The sequence below is a fragment of the Triticum aestivum genome, chromosome 5B, assembly GCF_018294505.1.
Source record: "Triticum aestivum cultivar Chinese Spring chromosome 5B, IWGSC CS RefSeq v2.1, whole genome shotgun sequence".
Classification (NCBI taxonomy): domain Eukaryota; kingdom Viridiplantae; phylum Streptophyta; class Magnoliopsida; order Poales; family Poaceae; genus Triticum; species Triticum aestivum.
The window spans coordinates 664,761,589-664,788,473 of NC_057807.1; positions in this window are offsets into that span (position 1 = coordinate 664,761,589).

The window sequence follows — 26,885 nt, forward strand, 5'->3', positions numbered from 1 at the left end:
CTCCGACACCGCGTTGCTCGACGCGTTCCCCACCAACGTGGTGGTCTACGACGAGCCGCTCCCTTACGCGGGGAGCGGCGGAAGCACCGTCACTGAGGTCCTCGTCCTCGACCACGGCGAGCGCTCCGGCGAAGGAGCGCACGACCCGCTTGACGCGGCCCTGCGAGGCCTTGCAGCGCCGATTCCGGAAGACGTCGACGCAGAGACGCTGGAGGCGCTCCGCCTTCAGCTCGTCGAAGGGCGCGAAGAAGCTGGCAAGCATGAGGCGCTTGTCAGAAGCTTACCAACGCGAGATGGATCGCGCGGTAGGCGGCTCGCCGACTCCAACCGGGCCTAGCCGCCTAGGCGCTGTCCGACAGCGTGGCGCGGCAATCGCCAACCTCTTCGGGGCCGATCGCCCTGTGTATGCCACGCCCGCAGAGAATATCCGTGCCGCCCAGGCGGCGGCAGACGAGCTCGACAACTTCGAAGGCGAAGAGCGCCGCGTAATGACGGAGCGAGTTCAGCAGCTCCTCGACGCGGCTGCCTCGCAGAATGATGCCGGCTGCTGCACCGAGGTACCGTAGCACCAAAACGACGACCCACCGCCTCGCCTAGACCAAGGTGCGACGTCTCGGACGCCGACTGGCGGGGCCCGTGGGAAGAAGGACAAGGAGCCGGCTGTCAGCCACAGTCGGACTCACATCACCATCGAGCGCGACCAAGACGGCCGCCCCAAAGCGGTGGAACGGCGGGACGACTACCTGCCTCCCCCTCCTCGCAGAGAAAGGCGAGTCTCCCCGCCGCCCGTGGAACATCCGACTCTCGGCGACCGCCTTGGCCGCCGAGAGGGAGTCGGAGAGAACGACGCCCGCCACCGGATCGACCGACTCCACCGATCCCTGGCGCTGGAAGAAGAAGACGAGTTGGGTCCCCCCTGCTTTGGACCCCGCATCCGAGATGAGCCCTTCCCCAAAGGGTTCACGCTCCCCCGAGACACGCCCAAATATACCGGCACCGTGAAGCCGGAAGATTGGCTGATCGACTACTCCACCGCCGTCAACATAGCGAACGGCAACAAGCGTGTTGCCGTAAGATACGTCCCGCTCATGCTCCAGGGCTCGGCCCGGACGTGGTTGAACAGTCTGAAGCCTCGCAGCATCAACAGCTGGGTCGACTTCACCGAGGCTTTCGTCCGCAACTTCACCAGCACGTACAAGCGACCTCCCAAGCCACGCCAACTCTCCTTGTGCGTGCAAGGCCCTGACGAGTCTACTCGCGACTACCTCACGCGCTGGGGTGAACTCCGGAACTCCTGCGAGGGCGTGCACGAGGTGCAGGCCATCGAGTACTTTACTGCCGGGTGCAGAGAAGGCACCCTCCTCAAGCACAAGCTCCTCTGCGACGAGCCGGAGACCCTCGATGAGCTGCTGATCACAGCGGACAAGTACGCCACGGCCGACTCCTCCATGAAGGCGGAGATTCGGGTCAGCACAACTGGCAAAGTCGCCCCTCAGGCTCCAAGAACTCCGGCTGGAGACACCAGTCGGCGGCAACAGCAGAATGACCAGAAGCGCAAAGCCCCGCAGCCGACTTCCAACAGTCGGCAAGTGGCAACAGCAGAAGACCAGCAGTTGGAGGGACCGCCTCCGGCGAAGCGACAGAAGGGCGGCAAGTCCAACTGGCTGCCGGCTTTCTCCTACGAGCAGACTCTAGATGGTCCCTGCAAGTTCCACAGCGGCGCGAAGCCGTCAAACCACACCACCAGGAAATGCCACTGGCTGACCAGAATCGCCAAGGGGGACGGCCTGCTCCCTCCCCCTCCTGCTGGGCCGCCTCCTCCACAGCCGCCCCAGCAGCCGGCCGTCAGGCCAGTCGGCGCGATACAAGACGAGTTCCCGGATGAGCACGGAGCCTATGTGGTGTTCACCAGTGTAGCGGATGACCGACGCAGCAGGCGCCAACAGCAGCAAGAAGTGAATGCGGTTGCATCAAGTACTCCAGAGTTCATGCATTGGTCCGAAAAGCCTATCAGTTGGAGCAGAGCTGATCACCCAGAGGTGATGCCGAGTCCAGGCTCCTACGCCTTGGTCTTAGGCGCCACACTCGCCACTGATAGGCGGGCCGCTCGCTTCTCGCGAGTACTGATAGACGGAGGCAGCAGTATCAACATCCTGTACAAGGATACAATGGAGAAATTAGGAATCAAGCGAAGACAGCTTCAGAGCAGCCGGACTGTGTTCCACGGAATCGTCCCTGGCCTTTCCTGCTCACCAATCGGCAAGATCCTGATAGATGTCCTCTTCGGAGACAAGGATCATTTCCGCCGAGAGCCAATTTGGTTTGAGGTGGTGGACCTTGAAAGCCCATATCATGCATTGCTTGGCCGACCCGCCTTGGCCAAGTTCATGGCGGTCCCCCACTACGCCTACCTCAAGATGAAGATGCCGAGTTCCAAGGGAATCCTAACCGTGTCCGGCGACTACAGGAAGTCGTCCGCTTGCGCGGCCGAAAGTAGTCGGCTGGCCGAGTCCTTGGTGATCGCGGCTGAGAAACGGCTTCTTGATCGGGTCGTGGCGATGGCCGGCAAGCAGCCCGAGTTATCGCCCGACCCCAAGGAGTCGGAAGCAGAAGGATCATTCAAGCCGGCCAAAGAAACAAAGAAGATACCGTTGGACCCGGAGCACCCGGAGAGATACGCTGTCATGGGCACAGGCCTTGACAGCAAATAGGAAGGCGAGCTCGTCGATTTCCTCCGTGAGAATCGCGACATCTTCGCATGGTCCCCCAAGGACATGCCTGGTGTCCCGACGGAATTCGCCGAGCACAAATTACACGTCCGATCTGATATGAAGCCCGTCAGGCAGCCCTTGCGCCGCCTGTCAGAAGAAAAAAGAAGAGTTGTTGGAGAAGAAATAGCCCGGCTCCTGGCAGCCGGCTTCATCATGGAAGTGTTTTTTCCAGAGTGGCTGGCAAACCCAGTACTGGTGCTGAAGAAGAACAAGCAGTGGCGGATGTGCATTGATTACACGAGCCTCAACAAAGCTTGCCCCAAGGACCCATTTGCTCTGCCGAGAATCGATCAGGTGATAGACTCCACAGCCGGATGCGAGCTGTTGAGTTTCCTAGACGCATATTCAGGATATCACCAGATCAAGCTGAACCCGGCTGACAGACTGAAGACCGCCTTCATCACGCCGTTTGGAGCCTTCTGCTACCTGACCATGACGTTCGGCTTAAGAAACGCCGGCGCCACCTTTCAGCGTTGCATGCAGAAGTGCCTCCTGAAGCAACTCGGCAGAAATGCCCACGTCTATGTGGATGATGTAGTGGTGAAGACGGAGAAGCGTGGAACCTTGCTGGAGGACCTCAAGGAAACATTTGAGAATCTGCGCCGATTCCAGATCAAGCTCAACCCAGAGAAGTGCGTTTTTGGAGTACCAGCCGGCCAGCTCCTCGGTTTCCTGGTCTCCGAACGCGGCATAGAGTGCAATCCTGTGAAGATCAAGGCCATCGAGAGGATGGAAGCACCCAGACGACTGTTAGATGTGCAGAAGTTCACCGGCTGTTTGGCATCCATCAGCCGATTCATCAGTCGGCTGGGCGAGAAGGCTCTCCCCTTGTATCAGCTCATGAAGAAGACGACCTTCTTTGAGTGGACTCCCAAGGCGGACGAGGCTTTTCTCCAGCTAAAGAAGATGTTGACTACTCCCCCTGTGCTGGCGGCTCCGACTCCCAAAGAGCCCATGCTCCTATACATTGCCGCCACCAGCCGAGTAGTCAGCACAGTCATTGTAGTCGAGCGCAAGGAGGAAGGCAAGGCGCTACCTGTCCAGAGACCGGTATATTACTTGAGCGAGGTGCTGTCGGCCTCCAAGCAGAACTACCCCCATTACCAGAAGATGTGCTAGGGCGTGCATTTTGCCGCCAAGAAATTGAAGCCTTACTTCCAAGAGCATCCAATCACTGTGGTCTGCACAGCTCCACTGGCCGAGATCATCGGAAGCCGAGATGCTTCTGGCCGAGTGGCCAAATGGGCCATCGACCTGGCCCCCTACACCATCTACTACGAGCCCCGCACCGCCATCAAGTCGCAAGCACTGGCCGACTTCCTCGTCGACTGGGCCGAGACCCAGTATCTGCCGCCAGCGCCCGACTCCACCCATTGGCGGATGCACTTCGACGGCTCCAAGATGCGCACCGGCTTGGGAGCCGGCGTCGTCCTCACTTCCCCCAAGGGTGACAAGCTCAGATATGCGCTGCAGATCCACTTCGCCGCCTCCAACAATGTGGCCGAGTACGAGGCGCTCATCCACGGGCTCCGGCTTGCCAAAGAACTCGGCATTTGCCGGATCCTGTGTTATGGCGACTCTGACTTGGTGGTCCAGCAATCATCTGGCGATTGGGACGCCAAGGACGCAAATATGGCGATCTACCGTTTCCTCGTCCAGCAACTCAGCGGATACTTCGAGGGGTGCGAGTTCCTCCACGTGCCAAGGAACGACAACGACCAAGCAGACGCCTTGGCACGAATCGGCTCCACCCGCCAGGCGATTCCATCCGGTGTCGCCCTCCGGCGCCTCCTCAAGCCTTCTATCAAGCCGTCACCAGAATCAGATTCAATCTTTTTGCCGGCTCTGCCTGAGGAAGACGGATCCAACTCCAAGAAACACACAGTCGAAGCCGGCCCGGGGACTTCAGAACCCGGCCCGGGGACTGCAATGGCAAGATCAAAGACTCCAGAGCTCGGCCCGGGGACTGCTCCAGTCGGCCCCGGGACTTTGTCAAATCAGCAAGCGGCTGCGGACTCCAACCCGCCGCCTCCCAGCCCGGCCGCCCTTGTCCAAGTCGCACTAGTGGCAGTTGAAGAAATAGCAGCACCTTCATGGGCCCAGCCCATCCTTAGGTTCTTAATAAACAGAGAGCTGCCAACTGATGAAATCTTGGCTCGGCAAGTGCAACGCCGAGCAGCAGCCTACACCATAGTCAACAGAGAGCTGGTCAGGCGCAGCGTTACCGGCGTCTTCCAACGCTGCGTCGAGGCAGAACAAGGCCAAGCAATCCTCAGAGACATCCATGAAGGCGAGTGCGGTCACCACGCGGCCTCCAGGGCACTCGTCGCCAAAGCCTTCCGGCACGGTTTCTTCTGGCCAACCGCCCTGGAAGAGGCCAAAGAGTTAGTCCAAAAGTGCAAGGGGTGCCAGATTTTCCGTTCCAAGCCACTTCAGCCAGCTTCCGCACTCAAGACTATCCCCATCGCCTGGCCCTTTGCAGTCTGGGGCCTGGACATGGTGGGACCATTCAAGACGGCATGAGGTGGCTTGACTCACCTACTTGTCGCAGTGGACAAGTTCACCAAGTGGGTGGAGGTGAAACCCATCAAGAAGTTGAATGGTCCGACTGCAGTGACCTTCATCGCTGACATCACAACTCGGTACGGCATCCCACACAGCATCATCACCGACAATGGCACGAATTTTGCCAAAGGCGCCTTGGCCCGTTTCTGCGCGACGCAGGGCATCCGACTGGACTTAGCGTCCGTTGCCCATCCGCAGTCAAACGGCCAGGTGGAGCGAGCAAACGGCCTCATCTTATCCGGCATCAAGCCTCGACTCGTCGTACCGCTGGAGCGATCTGCCGGCTGTTGGCTTGAGGAGCTGCCAGCCGTCCTCTGGAGTCTGCGCACGACTCCAAACAAGTCAACCGGCTTCACACCCTTCTTCCTCGTCTATGGTGCCAAAGCCGTCATCCCAACGGACATTCAGTTCGACTCCCGCGAGTCACCATGTACACCGAGGAAGAAGCAGAAGAAGCACGTCAAGACGGCGTCGATCTGCTGGAAGAGGGCCGGCTGTTGGCACTCAGCCGGTCCAGCATCTACCAGCAGAGTCTGTGTCGATACTACAACAGGAAGGTCAGGCCAAGATCTTTCCAAGAAGGCGACCTTGTGCTCCGGCTGATCCAGCGAACAGCCGGCCAGCACAAGCTGTCGGCACCTTGGGAAGGCCCCTTTATCATCAGCAAGGTGCTAGGGAACGACGCCTACTACCTGATCGACGCTCAGAAGCCCCGAGCGCGCAAGAGGGACGACTCCGGCAAAGAGACAGAGCGCCCGTGGAATGCAAATCTTCTTCGAAGATTTTACAGTTGATGCAGTATGTATCGCACTACCCCTTTTGTATTAAAGTACTAAGATTTTGGGTCCCCCAAGACGAGCTCGGGGACTGCCCTTTTTGTTATCTGTATGATAAGAATTATGCCTTCGAGTACATTACTTTCATTACAAGCCGCTTGGCACCGGGCCAGACTAGTCGGCCCGGGGACTCGCCGCCTTGCGCTATGAGGAGCTTCCCGCAGTCAGACAAGTAGTGCGCGGTACCCAATCCGCCTCCTGGCAAAGCCGCAGCTCACAGAGCGACTGTGAGGCAGGCAGGAGTGAGGAAGAATGGGCGCCCACACGAAAAATGGCTAAGGACCTAAAGCACGAACATAGCGTAAGACGGCCTCCAGCATTTCTGAAGCAGAAAGCCGACTCATGAGTAGCCGGCTCGCCGTCTTTATTAACCTCTATCAAGGACGGCCGACTCTTGGGTAGTCGGCCTGTCGCTTTCTATCCGACTTGCTAAAGAAACTCTAAACGGCCAAGTACTTGCCTTCCCGAAGTAGCCAAGCACTTGACCCAGCGATAGTCCGCAGAGCGGCTGTCCGACTGGCAAGGCAGCGACTAAAGGAAGGCGGCAAAGGGAAAAGCCTAAAGAGCAGTAAGCAAGGAAAGACGGAAATCGGATAAATATTTACATAGGCCCTTGGCCGAATCATCGAATAGAAGTTCAAGATACACCCCGCGGGTGGAATTGTTCGAATCTAACAAAGTTTCAAAAGATTACTAAGACAGACAAGCAGAGGCGGAAAAAGCAGCCTAGGAGGCGGCATCTGGGATCGGAGGATCGGAGGAGACGGCGGTGTCAGGCGCCGGGGCAGTCGGCTGGGCGGTCTCGGTTTGATCGCCTCCGGCGGTAGTCGCCTTCTCTCGACGCGGCTCGTTGCTGGAGGCGCGGTCGAGCTGAGGCTGGCCGCCTGCTCCGTCTTCTGGCACCTCCGCCTCACCTTCGGCCTCCGCCTCGTCCTCCTCCTCGGTGCTGGAGTCGATCACCTCCGCCGAGTCCTCGCCATACTCCGGGTTCATCCCGAACCACTCTGGCGGCACTTCCTCGCCGCCTTCAGCCCGCTCGGGCACGAAGACACTGGTGTTCGTGTACTCGGCGATGTCCGCCACACGCTCGATAAGGGCGCCCTCCACGGCCTCTAGCTCGGCCTGGGCTTCTGACCGGAACGCGGCCAGACGGTCCAGGTCCAGCCCTGGATACCACGCCTTAACGAACTCCAAGGCCCGGCGTGCTCCGGCCCGGGCCGAGGAGCCCTTCCAGGCCTCAAGACGGCCGGCAGCGACTTCCAGCCAGTCGGCGGTCCGACTGGTGGTGCGCAGAGCCGGCATGTCCGGCCACAAAGCGGCAACCACCTGGGCGCCGGCACGCTGAGGCCGTCGCATCTGCCGGTGGGCCGGACGAAGACGGGCTTCAATGCTCAGGAGCTGCTCATCGACGGTTCGGGGGGCATTAGCGGCGATCTCCTCACCGTTTGCCCTTCACGCCTCACGAGCAGCCTCGATGGCCAGAGGGACTGCCTGCGAGTGACCAGGGAAGAAGTCTGCCAAGACAAAAAAGAAGCAAGTCGAAAAATCAGAAGTCGGCCTGACACCTAGTTGGAAGCCCGAAGAAACGAAAGAAACTTACCATCAATGATATCCTCGATCTCATGGAAGCTGGAGGTCAGCATCGCCTTCCTGTCAGTCCAGGAGGAGCGCTCGCTCTCGAACTCGGCCAGGAGAGCGGACTCCTTCTTCTCGGCCTTGTCCTGCGCCTTCTTGAGCAGCTCCTTCTGCTCGGCCAGCTGCGCTGCCAGCAGGTCGCGCTCCGTGGCAAGCTTGCCACACTCCTCCTCCTTGGTACGCCAGGCGGTATTGGCTTCGCCCAACTGCTACTGAAGAACGGCGTTGGCTTCTGAAGAATGAAAGAAGAGACAAGTAAGTCATCAGCAAAGAAGATCGCCGGGAAGATCCGGCCCGACTGCTCAGCAGTCGGCCCGAATCTCGGGGACTACAGCCCGCGGGTGCGCCAGCGCGCCCCCGCGAAGAAGAAGAACTTACTCCGGCTTTCCGACAAGTCGGCAGCCCGCTTTCTCAATTCCTCAACATTGCGGTTGAAGGCAGTGGCGCGGAGGTTGTGATACTCCTGCAATAAGTCATTGAAGACAAAGTTAGTATTTGGAACTCGCCAGAGGGAGTTCGGAACCGCCTGCTCAGCAGCCGGCCCGGAACTCGGGGACTACACCCAGTGGGTGCGCTGGCGCGCCCCCACAGAGAAAAACAAGAAGCAAAAAGAAGAAGGGAACGTACTCGGACGGCCGTTCGCGCTGCCAGATGCGCCCTGGTGCAAGTTTGAAGGGTGTCGCCTTCAGCGCGCAGCTTCGCCTGAACGTCGAGAAGCGCTTGATTCAGCGGCCTGGTGCCGCCTCCGCGCACCCACCCGGTGGGCGCGGCGCTTGTGGCCTTGGCGTCTAAGGTTGCCGAGCTGGCGGCGCCGGTCTCCCGAGGTCGCGACGTCGAGGTCACCCTCTCAAGACGGCGGCGCACCGGCGAGGCGACTTGGAGAAGCAGTCGCGCCTTGGCCTCGTCCGTGACTGGCGGCTCCGACGGACCCACCGGTTGTTTGCCGTGCGGTCTCCCAGACGGCGGTGGAGGCGGCGGTGGCGGTGCGAGAGTGTCCGACATGGAAGCCTCGCCGCTCTCCTTCTCCACAACGGGGTTCTTGGTGCCGGCCTCCCCAATCTGCCCTGTGAACTCCAGAGGCGGCGGTGCAGACGACAGTGGGGGGACGAGCATCGCCGATCGGCGACGCGCGGCCTCCTCGGCACGCCGTCTCGCCGCAAGGGCGGCTTCGGCATCCTCCAGCTTCTTCTGGGCGGAGGCGGCCGCCTTGTCGGCCTTCGCCTTCTCCAGACGTTCGGCCTCCTCCTCCTCGCACTTCTCTCGCGCATTCCGCTCCGTCGCCTCCCGAAGATCGGCGGCAGGGTCGGCCCGCCGAGTATTGGCGGACGTCTCTGCTGACCCCATGACGGAGGGGACGGCGACTCTCTCAAGGGAAAGAGGGGCCCTGAAGAAAAATGAAGGGAGTATAAAAGAAGACTCGGACAAGACTCAACGAAGGAAAATAAAAAAGCGTAAAGACTTACGCAGAGACTAGAAGCGGCCTTCTCACTTCCCTTCGGAAGCGGTTGGCCTTCGCGGCCGCCTCCTCCCGCCTGGTCGCGGCGGCCGCCCCCTTGAACTTCTTCAATTTGCCGCCGGGCGCACTCGGCCCGGCGTGATGCCTCTTCGCGCCGCCTTGGCCAGCCAGGCCGGCGGAGGAGCAGGCGGCCGACGAGCCAGCCCTCGGCTGGTGGCGCGGGGCGACTTCCCCTTCGGCGTCGTCGTCAGGCCAGTCGGCGAAGGTGGCCGAGGGCCTGAAGTCGCCTTCTGCTCCTCCTCCCCCGCCTTCGGCGTCGGTTTCCATCGCCGCCGCCCCCAAGTCGGGGTCGTCGACGTCGCTGTCCGCACGATCGGGGACATACTCGCGGGGCTGTCTCGTGGCGCCGGATGCAGGCTGCATAAGGGGATTCTAGCTCAGAAGAAACCGACAAGAGTCAGAAGCTGGAGTCGGCCGCAAAGAAGACAAAACAATAGAGGGACGCGACTTACCACTGGTGGGGGGTTGTCGCGCGAGTACGGCTCCTTGCCGAACTGTCAGTCCTCCCCAAACTCGCAGTTCGCGATACAATTCATCATGTTTGCCACCTCCGCGCGGGGCATCTCCTTGGTGCACATCCGACTCGGGTCTCGGAGGCCGCTCATCTGACAGATCAGGTGAGGCCGACCTTGGAGCGGGAGAACTCGGCGCGCCACGAAGGCGGCCAGCAAGTCGGCCCCGACAAGACCCTCCGACCGCGTCAAGACCCGGAGTCGCGCTACGGCGGCGGCTCCGGTGGGAGTCAGCGTCTTGACTCGGTGAGACCAGCTGGGGAGCCTCCCAGTTAGGGGGACGGCGCTGTAAGGCGGCAGGTTGACCCAGTCGCCGTCGGAGGCGAGGTTCTTCACGTAGAAGTACGAGCGCTACCACATCTTCACCGACTTGATCAGCATGATGGGAGGAAAGGGGTTGTCGGCTGTCGAGCGCCGCATCGCGATGAAGGCGCCGCACTGAGCCGGCACGCCAGCGATGTGCGTGCCGAGCTTAGAAGAGAAGAATTCTCCCCATAGCTCGATGGTGGGGAGAACACCGAGGAAACCTTCGCACAGAGTGGCGAAGGCGGAGAGCAACACCACCGTGTTCGGAGTGAGGTGGTGCGGTTGAAGGCTGTGGAACTCCAAGAACGAGCGGAAGAAGCCGCTCGCCGACAGCCCCAGGCTGCGCATGAGGTGCGAGCGGAAGATGACCCGCTCGCCCTCCTCCGGCGCCGGCCGGATCTCTCCCTCCGTCGCGGCGCGGGCGCGCACGAGGTCCGCGCTGGGGAGACGGCGTGTCCGGCGGAGGAACTCGATGTGTTCCTCTTCTACCTCCGAGCTGTCCCACACGCTGGAGTGCACGGCGGGGGCCGCGGCGGAGGAGGAGCTCATCGCCGTGGTGTGGAGTGCTCTTGCTCAACGGCGGAGACAGGAAGGAGAGAATGTAAGACGAGGCGGGGGAGCGGGGAAGAAGGGCGCGCGTGCTGTGCCGCTCCGCTCCCCCCGCCTACATATAGCCCTACGGGCTGAGAAGCCGAGGGGGCGGGCGTGGGATCAACTACGCACGATGCCCCCACGCCGCCCCATGATCTGCCCCACGAAGTTACTGCACGCAGTAACGACGTGGGAAAACTAACCGTCCACGACCGCAGCCGATCCGTCCGTATGCCGAGGCACGGTAGTGGCGGGCCCCACCTGACGGCCCGTCCCGTCACGCGCGTGGGCAGGCAGACTGCCCTCTCCACGTGGCGCCGCGCGATAGGACCGCCCTGATGGCTGCGGGGAAGCGTATCAAGCACGCCGTCTGGTTTCCCGCCGCGACTTTCAAGCTGCGGCTCTTCGCTAAAAAATCCGACCCTCGACAGTCGGCCCAAGGGAAGACGGCAACCGAGTTCCAGAGTCCGCTCCTGGAAGGTTGAAACTGTTGAAGCCCCACAATGCAGCGTCCGCAGGGCTTCACCAGCTTCGGGGACTACTGTCGGAGTATTGGGCCACGGGTAGGCTAACCCGAGTCCCAGGACCTTTCAAGACATCGGGGCAGGCCGCGCCCCTCAAGCCGAGTCCCAGGAGCGACTCCAAGACAAGCCGAGTCCCAGACGGTGACTCCGAGACAAGCCGACTCCGAGCTGGCGACCTCCAGAGAGGCCGACTATGGAGAGTCGACCCATGACTCCTCCCTCATCTCGAAGTACGATGCGGGGTACGGTCACAGCGTGGCCGTTTCCCCCTGCTTACGAAGGGCCGGCATGGCTACAGTGAGCCATATCGCTGGAAGATCTCCGGCGAGGCGCGACACTGTTGCCATGCCTACCCTGACCTCAGCCACAGTGCACCACGCACTGTGCCCATGATGCCGACCTGTACGGCCCAAAGACGGCAGGGCCGCCTATCAGTGGGTGGCCGAAGGCGGCCTGGGCGCCCCGAAGACGGATCTGTGGGAGTCGGCCTCCTTGGAGTCGGCCGACTCCTCCCCAGGGCCCCACGAGCCATTAACCAGATAGGATGGGTAATGGCGACAGTGATTGCCCGATAGATGGCGGCACTGTTGTCACGACCCAATGACCGAGCCTGCGTCATCAGGAGTGCCGCTACAGTACCAAGCCTGTCCGCGGGACCCGCCAGTCGGCGGGCCCCAGAAGCCGGCGGGGAAGACGGCGGCCTGAGAGACAGACGGCTGGGACCCGCGCCCAGCCGGATTACTATTGTACCCCCAGGGGGTAGGCCTATATAAACCCCCCGAGGCACCCATGCAAAAGGTTCGGACCTAGATAGAGATAGACCAGATAGCACAGGGAGGAGGGAGCTAGCCTTGCCCTCTCCTGCCTCCCGAAACAGCTCCAGGAGCACCCTTGTAGCCACTTTGCCTTAGTGATCATGCGGAGACCCTGCAGAGCAGCAGTAGGGGTGTTATCTCCTAGGAGAGCCCTGAAGCTGGGTAAGTTCCGCCGGCGTGCATGTCTTCGCCCCATCCCGCTTCTAGGCACCGGCAACGTTCTACTCGCTCCCATCATGATAAGCCATCCTTTGGCATATGTCGTACCCAACCCCCGACAAATTACCACATACTACCGGGATGAACCGTGTTGGCTAGATTCAACGGCGTACAACATTAGGCCAGTCCCGCGTGACATAGTCACAATTATGGGCAAGGCCGAACTCCACCCTCAGAGCGGAAATCATATCGTTGTTGGAATAGCGAGTCGTGCTTGTTTATCAAATTTTGATTCGGCAGCCAACTACCCGGACACCAACTGAGGAGTCCGAGCTACTTTATGGCATGGTATCCTGGTTCAGACAGGCTCCAATCAAGCACCCGCGGTTTAACCACAGGACACGCAGCTGCCTTTAAGCATTTGCCTTTATAGACTAACTTTGGTGCAGAACAGGACTGGCAACGTGGAATCAGCTCGGACGCACAAGGCAGGAGCACATAAGTAAAACCCCCCCCAAAGGAGGCAGTTCGGATACATTGCAGATCCGCACACAACCTCCTCCAGTTCGGCCACGACAGGTTCCGCCAAAAACACCTCTTCTTATAATCATAAATCATACTCATATGCATAGACATGTCACTCCACTAAAATTCGTAGACTTAAATAACACTTACCGGCCGTCGTTCCTCATTGACGCCTTTCTATCATAAATGACACCCACGCCTCGTGTTATGCCCCGCTATGCCAGGGGCTTCATATTATTCATGATATGGCAACAAAGTCCGACCACCTTTTTGGTTGCTCGGCACCCCGAACTTATAGCACTATATGCATTAGCTCCGAATCATGTCTTGGGTCATTGGTTGGGTTTGCCCGGCTCCCATGTTTTGGTACCTTACGTTCCGTTCTATCGGCTAAGGTAGCGCTGGGAGAACTACTTCAATTGTGTCCCGGTTCTTCCGGACGAGCACCTTAATAGAGAAAGCCAAAAACTGACTGTCATGATACAGCGAGAGTTGGTCAGCTGTTCGAGAGGTTATAAAATCTTTAAAGATTTATTCCGCATAATGCCATTATAAATGCAAAGTGCGACAGATCGGTCTTCCGATCAGGCGCCGATAGAGCCCCTAGTACGATCTTCCGAATACCAGGGGATGTGCCCACCATACTCGAATTCCTATGGCTAAGTGAGAGTGATAAAGCCCTATAGTCTGATTGCCTGGTTCGTGGTGAGGAACACCTCCTTAAAAGGACCTAACAATGGGATAAAGAGTGTTCAGGTATGTCCCGAACACCCCCATACTTTTTACGTGGGGGCAGAAGCCGACGACTGGCCAACTCTCAGGATTTATATACACTAAACAACCGCACAGGAAGAACAAAAATTCACATAAATAGGCAATAAATAATAAAAGTGCCATTATCCCGCATTACAAAGAATGGCACGACTGCCTTCAGGGAAATATAGTGTCTTTGGTACACTGATCCGCCACAAGGCGGGCTCCTTTCAGGACACCCTCATAGTACAACTCGGGCTTGCGATGCTCCTTACCCTCCGGTGGTCCCTCAGTCATCAGCTTCTTAGCATCAAGCTTCCCCCAGTGCACCTTCGCACGGGCAAACGCCATGCGTGCACCCTCTATGCAGACCGATCGCTTTATGACATCGAGCCGAGGGCAAGCACCAACAATCCGCTTCACGAGTCCAAAGTAACTGCTTGGAATTGGCTCCGTGGGCCACAGCCGGACAACCAAGTCCTTCATGGCCAGTTCGGCCGCCTGGTACAGTTCGACCAGCTGCTTTAGCTGATCGATAAAGGGCGCCGGATAATTCGGCGCCAAATACTGCGACCAGAAATGCTTCCCCACAAACTTCTTCTCCTCAGTCTGGTAGAACTGGGCAGCATCTGATATGTTGCATGGCATATCCGCAAACGCCCCTGGAGAAACAAGAATTCAACTTGTCGCTTAGAGTTCCTCCCATTACTATGCAAAAATAGCCTTGAGTACAAAAGGCCTTACCAGCCGCAACCTTCCAGGCCTCCTGAATATCCTTCAGAGCACCTCCGGCTTCTTCCCGAGCATCCTCTCCGCCTTGGAGAGCAAGGGCGAGTTTGGATTCTTTCCCTACTAGACTCTGCTCCATGGCCTCGCTTTTCTTCATGGCCTCCTGGAGCTCTCGCTCAGCTTCAACGACCCTCGCCTCGTGCTTCTCATGAAGAGCCTCTTCGGCGGCGGCCTTATTATCGACTTCGGCCACAGCCTTCTTCAGTGCCTCAATTTCGGCACTCGCTCCTAGAAGCATACAATACGAGTATTTTCATTAGGCACACCTTCTAACTCGTGCCCAACTTAGCACAAGGTTTCGACATACCTTGCTTATCCTCCAACTGCTTCTTCACGCGGCCAAGTTCCTCTTCGACCCGTTCCAGACGTTGCTTTAGTCCGGACACCTTCGCATTATGAGCGGCGGTCGTCTCTGCAGACGCCTGTTTTCAAACAAAGGGATACACGTCAGTAACTGAGTCTCATGCAAAGCAGAAAAATTTGATCCCCTGTCCGCCTTCTTCTCTTTTTCACCGGACAGTGCATCAGGGGCTACTACTCATACTGTGACAATCTCCAAAAGGTTTCTAAAACATACCTCAAATCCCTTCATAAGGCTAAGGCAAGACTCATTCAATCCGCTCTCAGCGGACTGAATCTTTTCAATCACCGCACCCAGGAGGGTACGATGCTCATCGACGATGGACACACTCTTTAGCACTGTCGATAGGCCACCCAGCAACTCTGCTAGGATAGAGGTTGCTGGCGGAGCCGGCAAGCCTCCCTCCATCAAAGGTGGCTGCTCGCTCGATCTTGGAGCTTTAAAAGTCCTCGGGACCGTGTCCGGCTGCGGTCCGGACCTAAGATCGCCCTCAGCGTCGACACGCATGGGAGCCTCTGCTCCCGTGTATCCGGCCCCAGGGATGCGCCCCCTGGTCTGTATCCCTCTGAGACGACACCTCGGTGTCGCGCCGAGGCTTCGGGGAAGGGGCCTCTGGAAGCATCTCGCTCTCCAGGGCGTCTGAGCTCAGCGAATCCTCCGATGAGGACTGTCCGGCATGGGACCTCGCCGGGCTGCACAAAGTATGGCGACATTTAAACTACTACATCCTAATGACCCCTGACACGTAGGTGTGTGCAGGTTTCATATACTTACGACTTCACCAGGGGCTGGGCCCTGGGATCCCACTCTGGGCTCCTATCGGCAGCCGTGGTGGACGCCTCCGGGAGGGAACTTTTCCTCCTCTTTGGCGATTCGGCCTCCATGGATGAGGGGGGCGTCCTTTTCTTCCCACCCCCTGCGGGGGACTCGTCTTCTTCCTCCTCCTCTTCATCTTCGAAGGAAGGATGGTCGCCGGAGTCCTCAGATTCTGCGTCCGACCATCACGACGATGAAGGCCACTCCGGGTCTTCTTGACCTTCTTGGAGGCCTCTTTTTTTCGGCGCCTCGTAAGGCGCTGGGACCAGCATCTTCGTCAGAAGAGGTCCGGCCGGTTCCTCCGATAGTGGGGCTGGACAATGTATCCGCTCCACCTTTTTCATCCATTCCTGGGATTATTTTAGAAAGCATGATAAAAGTGTCCCCCTCAGGATACGTCAGCTAAAACATGGATGGACATAACACAGCAATGACATACCGGACTTGCAGAATGGGATAGTTGATACCCGCGGTCCTCGGTGGAGTCCGGCCACGGTTTGCTGGACTTGAAGAGCACCTTCCAGATGTCCTTGTGGGAGGAGCCATAGAGCTCCTGCAGTGTTTGGTGTTCGGCTGGGCTGTATTCCCACAAATTGCAGGCTCGACGCTGGCAAGGGAGAACCAGGCGAACTAACATCACCTGGACTATGTTGACGAGTTTGACATCCTTGTCGACCACGCTCTGGACACGCGTTTGGAGCACTGACAGCTTGTCAGGTGAGGACCAGTTCAGTGGTAGTGGGGCTCCAGATCTGAATTCGAGGGAAGCGGACCACTTTTTACCACGCGGTTCGGTGATAGAACCACTGCTGCTGCCACTCCTTTACGGAATCATTGAAGGTGTCCGTCGTCCATACAACCTTGGGCATCTTGCTCACCATGGCGCCGCCGCATTCGGCGTGTTCGCCATTCACCACCTTGGGCTTCATGTTGAAGATTTTCAGCCATAAGCCGAAGTGGGGCAAAATACGGAGAAAAGCCTCACATACTATGATGAACGTCGTGATGTTAAGGAAAGAATTGGGGGACAGATCACGAAAATCAATCCCGTAATAGTACATGATGCCGCGAACAAATGGGTGAAGGGGAAACCCGAGCCCGCGGACGAAATGAGGAATAAACACAACCCTCTCGTGGGGCTCTGGAGTGGGGACGATCTGTCCCGCCGGTGGAAGACAGTGGCCGATTTTCTTGGCCAAGTACCCGGCCTCTCGGAGCTTTTTGATATCCCTCTCCCAGACGATAGATGCCATCCATTTGCCTCCTGCTCCAGATCCGGACATCTTCGGAGGACCTCTCTTCGGTGGAGAAGAAGAGTGCTTGGGTGCTAGAGCTCGAGCAGATGAGAATGGACTAGCGGAAGGAAAAGGCGTGCGTAAAAGGGAAAAAAGACCTTATCTCTTTATAAAGGCAGTAAAAAGCTGTTGCGTCTCCCCACTTGCCTGGTGGAACCCGCTCGTCCCCCACTCACCGCAATTGACGGTGCGGTTGGGCTACCCGTACCCGTATTGATGAGAATCCCGTAATAAGGGGACACGATCTCTGCTTTGGCAAGATGTGCAGAGGAAACCGCCTTGCAATATGCGCTGTGGCTGGTTCTGGGAAAACGGTTCGAATAATGACTCAACCGTGGTATCATGTCACGTCATACAAAAATTGCCAGCAGATCAGATTTATGAAGTGCTATGCTCTCTACGGTGGTATGTGAAGATCATCTTGCAGATCCGGACACGATTTAAGTGTTCGATAATTATGTTGGAGTATTCGGAGATGGAACCCACCTTGCAATGCCGAAGACAAACTGCACGCCGGACTCATCGTCATTGAAGCCTGGTTCAGGGGATACTGAGGGAGTCCTGGATTAGGGGGTGTCCGGACAGCCAGACTATATACTTTGGCCGGACTGTTGGATCGTGAAGATACAAGACTCAAGACTTTGTCTCGTGTCCGGATGGGACTCTCCTTTGCATGGAAGACAAGCTTGGCGATCCAGATATTATATTTCCTTCTCTGTAACCGACTCCATGTAAACCCTAGCCCTCTCCGGTGTCTATAAAAACGGGAGAGTTTAGTCCTTAGAGACAGAATCATAATCATTATAGGCTAGCTTCTAGGGTTTAGCCTCTACGATCTCGTGGTATATCAACTCTTGTAACACTCATATCATCAATATTAATCAAGCAGGAAGTAGGGTTTTACCACCATCGAGAGGGCCCGAACCTGGGTAAAACATCATGTCCCTTGCCTCCTGTTACCATCAGCCTTAGACGCACGGATCGGGACCCCCTACCCGAGATCTGCCGGTTTTGACACCGACACCTGCAGAGATTGTTCTTCACCTCCACCGTCACCACGCCATCGTGCTTCCGGAACTAATCTACTACTTCGCCCCTCTTGCTGGATCAAGAAGGCAAGGACGTCATCAAGATGAATGTGTGCTGAACGCGGAGGTGCCGTATGTTCGGTGCTTGATCGGGACGGATCGTGAAGGTGAATGACTACACCAACCGCGTTTATAAAATGCTTCCGCTTAGCGATCTTCAAGGGTATGAAGATGCTCTCCCCATCTCGTAACTATGCATCTCCATGGATAGATCTTGCGTATGCGTAGAATTTTTTTTGTTTTCCATGCAACATTCCCCAACACCCTGTTCATCGCCCTGAGAATGAACCACCGCCGAACGGTAAGTGGCCAATGATCTACCCTTTTCTGCTTGAAGTCATGTGGTGTCATCCATATTTGGTGTCCATTGCCATAGTCAATCAATTTTGAGCATGCACCATGTCAAAATCGAGGTTATGCTTTAGGGTTTGGAGTGGGGTTTTGGTAGGGTTTAAATATAGGATATTGAGCTCCAAATCATGTGATGTCGTTGTTCTTTAGTATTGCATTGCTATAATCTATTCATTTTGATTTAGCATGACAAAATCTTGATGCTGTGATAGGGTTTGGACTTGTCGGTTAGGGGAAGGTGTAAATTTTGGGATTTTTGTTTATGATGTTTAATTGATGCAGTTAATGTACTCTGGATGTTGCATTGATGCAGTACATTTACCTTGGATGTTGTATATATGCACATTTGAAGATAGCCCATATTTGTCTGTTCAGACATGGCAGGGAGAATTTACATGGGACATGGTAGATATAAGAGGTATGGTGGCGAGAGTCTTTGGCATGATCGGATAAAAAATATGATGTGATCACCATCGGTTGTGAATGATCTAATAGAAGAGATAGGTTATGAGAATGAGGGAAGTATGAAAATGTATTACCGTATGCCTGGTCTACAAGTAAAAGCTAATGGAGTTAGTGCCACTGGCAATATGAGGGCCTTCACGACCTTTAGGCGGATAATACCTGGACCATGGTGAAACCATCAGGGATCTTGATAATGTTGTGGGATTTCCAATTGTAAAATTACTTCTTGTCGTTATCCATTTTAAGCTTGGAGAAGTGGAAGCATAGCTCAAACATATCAAAGTGGCCAGGCCTATAGTAGAGGAAGCAAAATTCATGTCTGGAGCTACAATACTGAAGAAGAAAGGCAAGAGAGTGGCTGGTATGGATGTTGCTAACATTGATAAGTGTGGTGATGAGACTGGGGATATGAATGACAGTGCAGATGCAACATAATCATCAGATGATGAATGTGACATCGACTACAATGCATAAATTGCAGGCAGTGAATATGCCATCTCAAAAGGAGATGATGATTTGTATGTCAACAATTTCTTTGATGAAGAAGAAGAGAGATGGAATGAAGAACATGTAGAGGATTCAGAGAATGATGAGCTACACAAGCTAGAGTCCAATCAAGATGGAGTTAAGATGAACTTCAAAGCATTTAGGGATGAGGATCTTCTATGTACTAAGTTCCATGTGGGCCAAGTGTTCCAAAGTGTTGAGCTACTTAGGAAGGTTGTGAAAAAATATTCACGCAGGAATAGGGTCAATATCAAGATGCCACCTAATGACAAGACGAGGCTGACGGTGCAGAAAACTAATAGTAGCCCTGATAGGGTGGTACACATGACCGGAAGTACCAAAAGAGATCACACACATGGGGTTTACCCAGGTTTGGACCCTCGTCGTGGAGGTAACACCCTACTCCTGATTTGGTTTTTGATTGATGGGGAACTCCCCATGTGAGGGGGCTACAATATGTGTGGAGATGTTTCCATTGAGACTATACTTGATGCCAATGCCCTGAACTATCCCAAGGTATTACCTTATAAAGGGGGCCGAGTCCTAGGGTTACCTGGTTTGCTAAATGACCCGGAGCCCTAATCGGTATGAGGGATTCTTGACTTGCACGCCAAGATGAAGACACTTCCAGATGGAGGGCTTCTTGCGGGACAAGGGGCCCTGGCCATACCTTGGCTTGTTGGGCTCTAAGGTGGGCCCACTGACGGGCCACCCTCAGTTCAGTACACCGCTAGTAGCCCCCGAGCTTGTCTGGAGTTTTGTCTATGCTTTTCCCAAATTTCTTGAGGATAAATCTTTACAACCTCCTCCTATATGAAATGAGTGAACTAGTCCGGCTTCAACTTACTTGACCTTAGCTGGTTTGTCTTCTTTTCCAACTTTTACAGGCAGAGTTTATTTGACAATGGCGTGGTGAGAACTTGCGTCAGATCATTTACTGGTTCATTTACGCTTTGCCTTGGACTGTAATTTACTTACAGGCGCATATCCCTAAACCTCTACAAGAGGCAAAGACCATTTCCTATGCTCCCTATGGGATCAATACTCTTACTTCTAAAAATCTAGAACTATACTATGTGCACTTGCAAACCATCAAGGGGACGGTGAGCGGTTATAACAGGATGGGCATAGGCAAGCCAAAAACCAGTCCCGAATCTTGGTCCGCGAAAAGAACAAACATCAAGAATAGGCACAACTATAACGCCTCGGCCATAGCCACCAGTTCTCGGCTGTTACGCCTGGAGGGATCTAGACTAGCCCCACAGACCAACACTAGTCTTTCCCACGCAATTTGTCATCACTCATGCGCACCCGGGACCAACTTCCCGGTCAATCACCCATCCTAGAATTACTCCAAGCCAACCACGCTTAACTTTGGAGTTCTTTTCGAATGGGCTCCCGGAAAATAAGGAATTCCTTGTTAATATGAGTAGTCTATCACTCCTATTAAGCCAGACTCTCACATACACCCCCACTCAAAGGAATCGACGTCCTCGTTGGTCCATTAGGAACGTTCCTTCTTGCCACAGTTTGCGCGTCCAGTCTGGCACATGGGCCATGTCGTGTGCCACAACGGACCACATGCGCCATGTGCCACATGCCAGCGCACCTGACCCGTGCATTCCCATGAAATCGTGAGGGTCGGCTCTGATACCAATTCTAACGTCCCAGCCATAGCCATCGTTTCCTGGTCATTACACCTTGTGGGATCTAGACTGGCCCCAAAGTCCAACACTAGTCTTTCCTGCGCACTTTTTCCTCACTCATGCGCACCTAGGACCAACTTCTCGACCAATCACCCATCCTAGAATTACTCCAAGCCAAGCACACTTAACTTTGGAGTTCTTTTTGAATGGGCTTCTAGAAAGAAGGAATTCCTTATTGATATGAGTATTCTATTGTTCCTATTAAGTTAGGCTCTCACAACAACCAAAGAACATAGCAGATCCTTGAGTAGCTGGAAATATGAAAAAGGAACGACGAGCAAGGACATCAGATCTGGAATAGGAAAAAGTGAAACCAAGTCCAAACTTTAGTCAGCCGGAGAAGCAAATGGCACGTTGGCGGACGAAGCAAACAGAGTGCCAACGAGCGGCAAAACCACCAAGGAAGCTAGAGGAACCAGGCACGGGCTGTAAGAATCACGACGAATATGAAGAAATCTTGATACGGGTAAGAAGGGGACATATGAGCGTTGGGGGCAACACCACGCACAACGTAAACCCATTGTGAAATGATGAGGGTGAACTAGCAATAGGAAACACGAGCCACTAACCGGCGGGACCAGAAAAAATGTGGCTCGATGGTTAGGATCAGGACAATGGTATTCTAAGTCCATCAGGGTTGAATTCCTGGTGCTCGTTGTAGGATCGAAAGTATGTATAGAGGGGGGTGATTAGACTACTTGACCAAATAAAAATATAGCATTTTCCCAATTTTAAGTCTTGGCGGATTTTAGCAACTTAGCACAAGTCAAGCAATCAACCTACACATGCAATTCTAAGAGTGTGGCAGCGGAAAGTAAAACATTGCATATGAAGGTAAAAGGGAAGGGTTTGGAGAGGGAAAACGGAATGTAGACACGGAGATTTTTGGCGTGGTTCTGATAGGTGGTGCTATCGTACATCCACGTTGATGGAGACTTCAACCCACGAAGGGTAATGGTTGCGTGAGTCCATGGAGGGCTCCACCCACGAAGGGTCCATGAAGAAGCAACCTTGTCTATCCCACCATGACCATCGCCCATGAAGGACTTGCCTCACTTGGGTAGATCTCCACGAAGTAGGCAATCTCCTTGCCCTTACAAACTCCTTGGTTCGACTCCACAATCTTGACAGAGGCTCCCAAGTGACACCTAACCAATCTAGGAGACACCACTCTCCAAAAGGTAATAGATGGTGTGTTGATGATGAACTCCTTGCTCTTGTGCTTCGAATGATAGTCTCCCCAACACTCAACTCTCTCTCACAGATTTGGATATGGTGGAAAGATGATTTGAGTGGAAAGCAACTTGGGGAAGGCTAGAGATCAATATTCTTGTGGTTGGAATGGAATGTATTGGTCTCAACACATGAGTAGGTGGTTCTCTCTTAGAAAATGGGTAGTGGAAGTGTAGGCACTTTCTGATGGCTCTCTCTCAAATGGAGAAGGGGGTGGGGGGGTATATATAGCCTCCACACAAAATCTAACCGTTACACACATTTGACCCAACTCGGTCAGCTGAATAGAGAAACTCGGTGAGACCGATCTAGTTCAAAATGTGAACGTTAGGCTTTTCGGTGGGACCGACATGATCAACTCGGTGGGACCGATGCACTAGGGTTAGGGCAAAACCTCATCTCGGTGAGACCAATAGCATGAACTTGGTGAGACCGATTTCAACAATTAATCAAACAAAGAGTTGGTCAAGCAAACTCGGTGGGACTGATCGCTCATTTTAGTGATACCAAAATGTTACAAAAGAGAAACAGAGAGTTTGCATTGCGAACTCGGCGGTATCGATCGCTCATTTTGGTAAAACCGAAACATTACGAAGGGAAACAAAGAGTTTGCAATCCCATCTCGGTGAGATCGAAATCCCTACCGATGAGGCCGAACTGATTAGGGTTTCTGGCTATCGCTATCTCAAAGGAACTCGGTGGCGCCGAATGAATCAAATCAGTGGGGCCGAGTTTGACTTTAGGTTTAGGACATATTTGGATTTGAGAAAGTGATTGAGGGCTTTGGAGCATACATTAAGCATTTTGAGCAAGTAGACCATTAAACAACACCTCATCCCCTTTTAATAGTATTGGCTTTTCCTATGGACTCAATGTGATCTTGGATCATTAAAACAAAAATGAAGAGTCTTGAGCTTTTGCCAATATGTGTCCTTAGCATTTTCAGGGGTCCACATCTCTAGTCCATGCTATGCCAATCATTGAACTTTCTGAAACATTTAACTTGAATGGCTATTAGTTCAATGAGCTATATGTTGTTATGAATTACCAAAACCACCCCGGGATTAGTTGCACTTTCAATCTCCCCCTTTTTGGTAATTGATGACAACATATAGATCAAAGCTTCAACAAATGATAGTATAAATGAAGTACATCGTCACTTTGAGAAGTATGTGATAAGCAAGAGCTCCCCCTAAATTTGTGCATTATTTAGAGTTTGCTTTTGAATGCAAATGCACAATCGATTAGGATCATGGGTTACTCTTCCATGTCACATACATCTTGGTGGAGTGCTCAAAATGATAGAATATAAATAGCATGCACTCATCACCAAGGCAAACATGAATGATCATACACAAGAGTGATAAGATATCATCGTTCAAGCACACATTAAGGCATAATATGATCAAACACATGATCATAGAAGTATCTCACACACAAGCACAAATAATGTAGCAAGCAAACAAGCAAATAACAAGTAGCAAGAGAGGCAAATAAAAGCAAAACTCTCTCTCTCTCAGCCTATGATTTATACACTTTCTCCCCCTTTGGCAACAAGTTACCAAAAAGCTTGAAAATGCATAGTGCTATACGACACTCTAAGCACGATCTTGGGAAGCTCCGATGTGCAAAGATGGCATGGAGAGGACAGCATCTACAAAATCTTCCGCTGATGTCTGGGGAACTGGAGGAGTTTCAACTGGAGGGGCAACTAGGGCAGTGGCTGCAGGTGCTAAGTGGTAGCTCTCATGTCACTAGCTGGCACAGCTGCAGACCTGTGTGCCATAGGCACTCTCTGAAATGCATCCATGGTAGCTCTCCCTCTCTTGTCCTCTGCTTCTTCTTGAAGTTGCTCAACTGTAGTCTGAATTTCTGTGACCTTCAAGTCTAGATAATAAAATTTTGTTTCCATGATTCTCTCAAGAATTTCTTGGTTTTGAGTCAGGGTGGTTAGTCTTTTCTCAATTCTCACTGTGGCCACAAGCAGATAGTAAGCTGATCCTGCTTGGTCTTGAGATTTACAGTTGAGGCAGTTGGAACCTTGGAAGTCTTTGCAGCTTCTGATTTCTCTCTCTTCTCCTCATCCTCTACAGATGTAGGATGTGATGCATCCATGACAACAACATTGTCCTCAAATTCTGGCCTTAGGGGAAGGTGCTCTCTATCTAGAAGATCTGTGCTTGTACCCATCTTGGAGTTGATGAGCATCTAAATGTGTGGGGCATATCCACATGACCTCTTCTGATCTACTACAGTCCTCTTAATTGTTTCAACAATCAAGGTCATCACCTTGAACTTCTCTGACACATCAAACATATGCAGCAAGTTGATTGAGTGCCCTCTAATCATCTTGTCATCTCCTGATTTGGGAAACAAAGTATACCTCAAAATAGTGTTGATGGTAGGCAGCCCTGACAACAAACAATAGATGGAGCCAAACTAGTGAGTCTCCAAAGCATCATCAGAAATTTCCTTGTACATGTGTGCCATGGAGTTATGGCCTTTTCTGGGCTTGTCATAAACATCTGTGTCATGCTCAGATTCTTCAGGGGCATTGATCAGCTTGGCCCACTCAACAATGGAGGATTTGTACCTAGTACCTTCAGTCATCCAGACTATTTTGCCATCTAGGTAAAAATGTGCAGTTGAATAAAATTGCATCACCATCTCATAATTCCACTCTGTAAGTTCCTGACCAACAAAAGTATCAACTTCATTCATCTCGAAACTCTCATGAACTCCAGAGAAGTAGTCAACATTGTTGTTAATATATTCCCAGTCCACCCATCTCATGTCACTGACTATCGGCTTCTTTTCCAAAAGAACTGTCTCATAGAAGTCCTGCTGCTCCTTGGTGTGAAACCTGTAGTCCACAGCAGTCCTTCTCCTTGTAGCATAGGGGTCTGTCTGTCTCCACAGTCTGAGACTTGCATCTTTTCTCTCATTCATGTTCTCTTCTACTGGATGAGTGTCATCATGATCTGGAATTTTTTGCTTAAGCTTCCTGAGCACTTGGGGCTCAACATCCTCCTGAACTTCAAGCATTGGGGCCTTATTCTTCTCTGCAGCTGAGATATTTCTTGTGGGTCTCTTGGGTGCTATTGGCTTTGAAGCTTGAGCAGCAGCAGCAGCAGACTTGGGAGCTGTCTTGGGCTCAGATGGAGCAGCCCCAGGCTTGATAGCATCTCCCATTAGCTTCTGGGTCTTGGCATGAGGTGCAATGGGCTCTTCCTCCTCCTCTTCATCTGATGAATGCTTCTCAAACTCAGCCATTGGATCAACAAGCTTGCACCACCTTCCTCTTTTCCTTTCCTTCTTTTTCTTTCCTCCAGCAACCTCTTCTTCTCTTGGTTCAATAGTAGCTTGAGTTGAGGCTCTAGCTTTGGACATAGGGATTCTCTTGGCAGGAGCCTTCTTGTGCATTCCAGGCTTGGTTGAAGCAGGAGTGCCAAATTCCTTCTTGACAACCTTCTTCTTTGAGGTTACTTCCTGAATTTCAAAATCCTCATCTTCTGAGTCATAAGTTCTCTTCTTCCTTTGCCCAATAGTAGCCTTAGGAAGATTGCTTGGGGTGTTTCTGCTACCCTCCTCATAACTATTGTTTGAGGGACTAGTGCCCTCACTCTGATTTGCATGCTCTTCTGACCTGTTCTGGCTATCACTGTTGTCTGACATCTCTGACATTGAAAGCTGACCCTATGAATAGATAGGTTGAGATAGAGTGGATGAGCATCACAAAGAATAGATATTTTGCAAAACAAATGAGTCAAAAACTTAGTTTTAGTTTTCTACAGAAACCATTTCGGAGCTACCGATATTACAAACTCGATGACACCGAAGCAGTTATGGAGTCTAAACATGCAAGATCGGTTAGACTGGGATGCAGTTCGGTGACTCCAAGTTGCTAGGGTTTCACAAAAATACTTGTGCTATGTCCTAAGCCAAATCAGGGAGACCGACATCCTAATATCGGTCGGTTTGAGATGAGTTCGGCGGAAACCTAAACCTAAATTTTTGCATCAAATCTAATCTAACGGAGTTTGCAATGGATAGAGTTGTCTCAAATGTGGCAAGAATACAAGCATTGATCTTTGTGCTCGGAATCCGATTGGGGATGGCACAAAGGGACGAGTTCATACCCTAACTTGGCGATGAACCCGCTATGGCGACAATGGCGGCAAAGATTCCTGTTGACAGCGATGGAGATTAGCGGCAGGAGGATGCTGATGACGAGAAGACGATTCAGAGACCTCGAGTCAGCAGAGCTGGACAGGCGCGAGCGAAGCGTTTGGAGAAATTTCCAAATTTTCAGCCCGTGGGTATATATATCCAGACTCTGTCGGTGTGACCGAGTGGAACGCTTCATTGGCGCCGAGATGCAGAATCACAAGCGGTTGCTGCAACTCGGTGTGACCAAAAATTTCAAATCAATTGCACCGAGATTAAAACCTAGATCAACTTAATGAACTCGGTGTGACTGAATGGGATGAATCAGTCAGACCGAAATGCCTTCAGAGGTTTTGGAACTTAAGTCTATGATGAATCGGTGGCTCCGCGTGCTCCTCACTTAGAGGGTCTGAATATGACTTGATCAAACTTTGTGATGTAGCATGAACAGATTTGAGGCGAGAAAAGCATAGATAGCTAGAGGGAGTACTTAGGCATTCTTGTCCATCCATTTGGCAAAAAGAAAGGCAACCAATCAAAGCAACAAATGGATGTCCTTGAATGGAGAAAATTATGCAACCAACATGCTCACACAATAA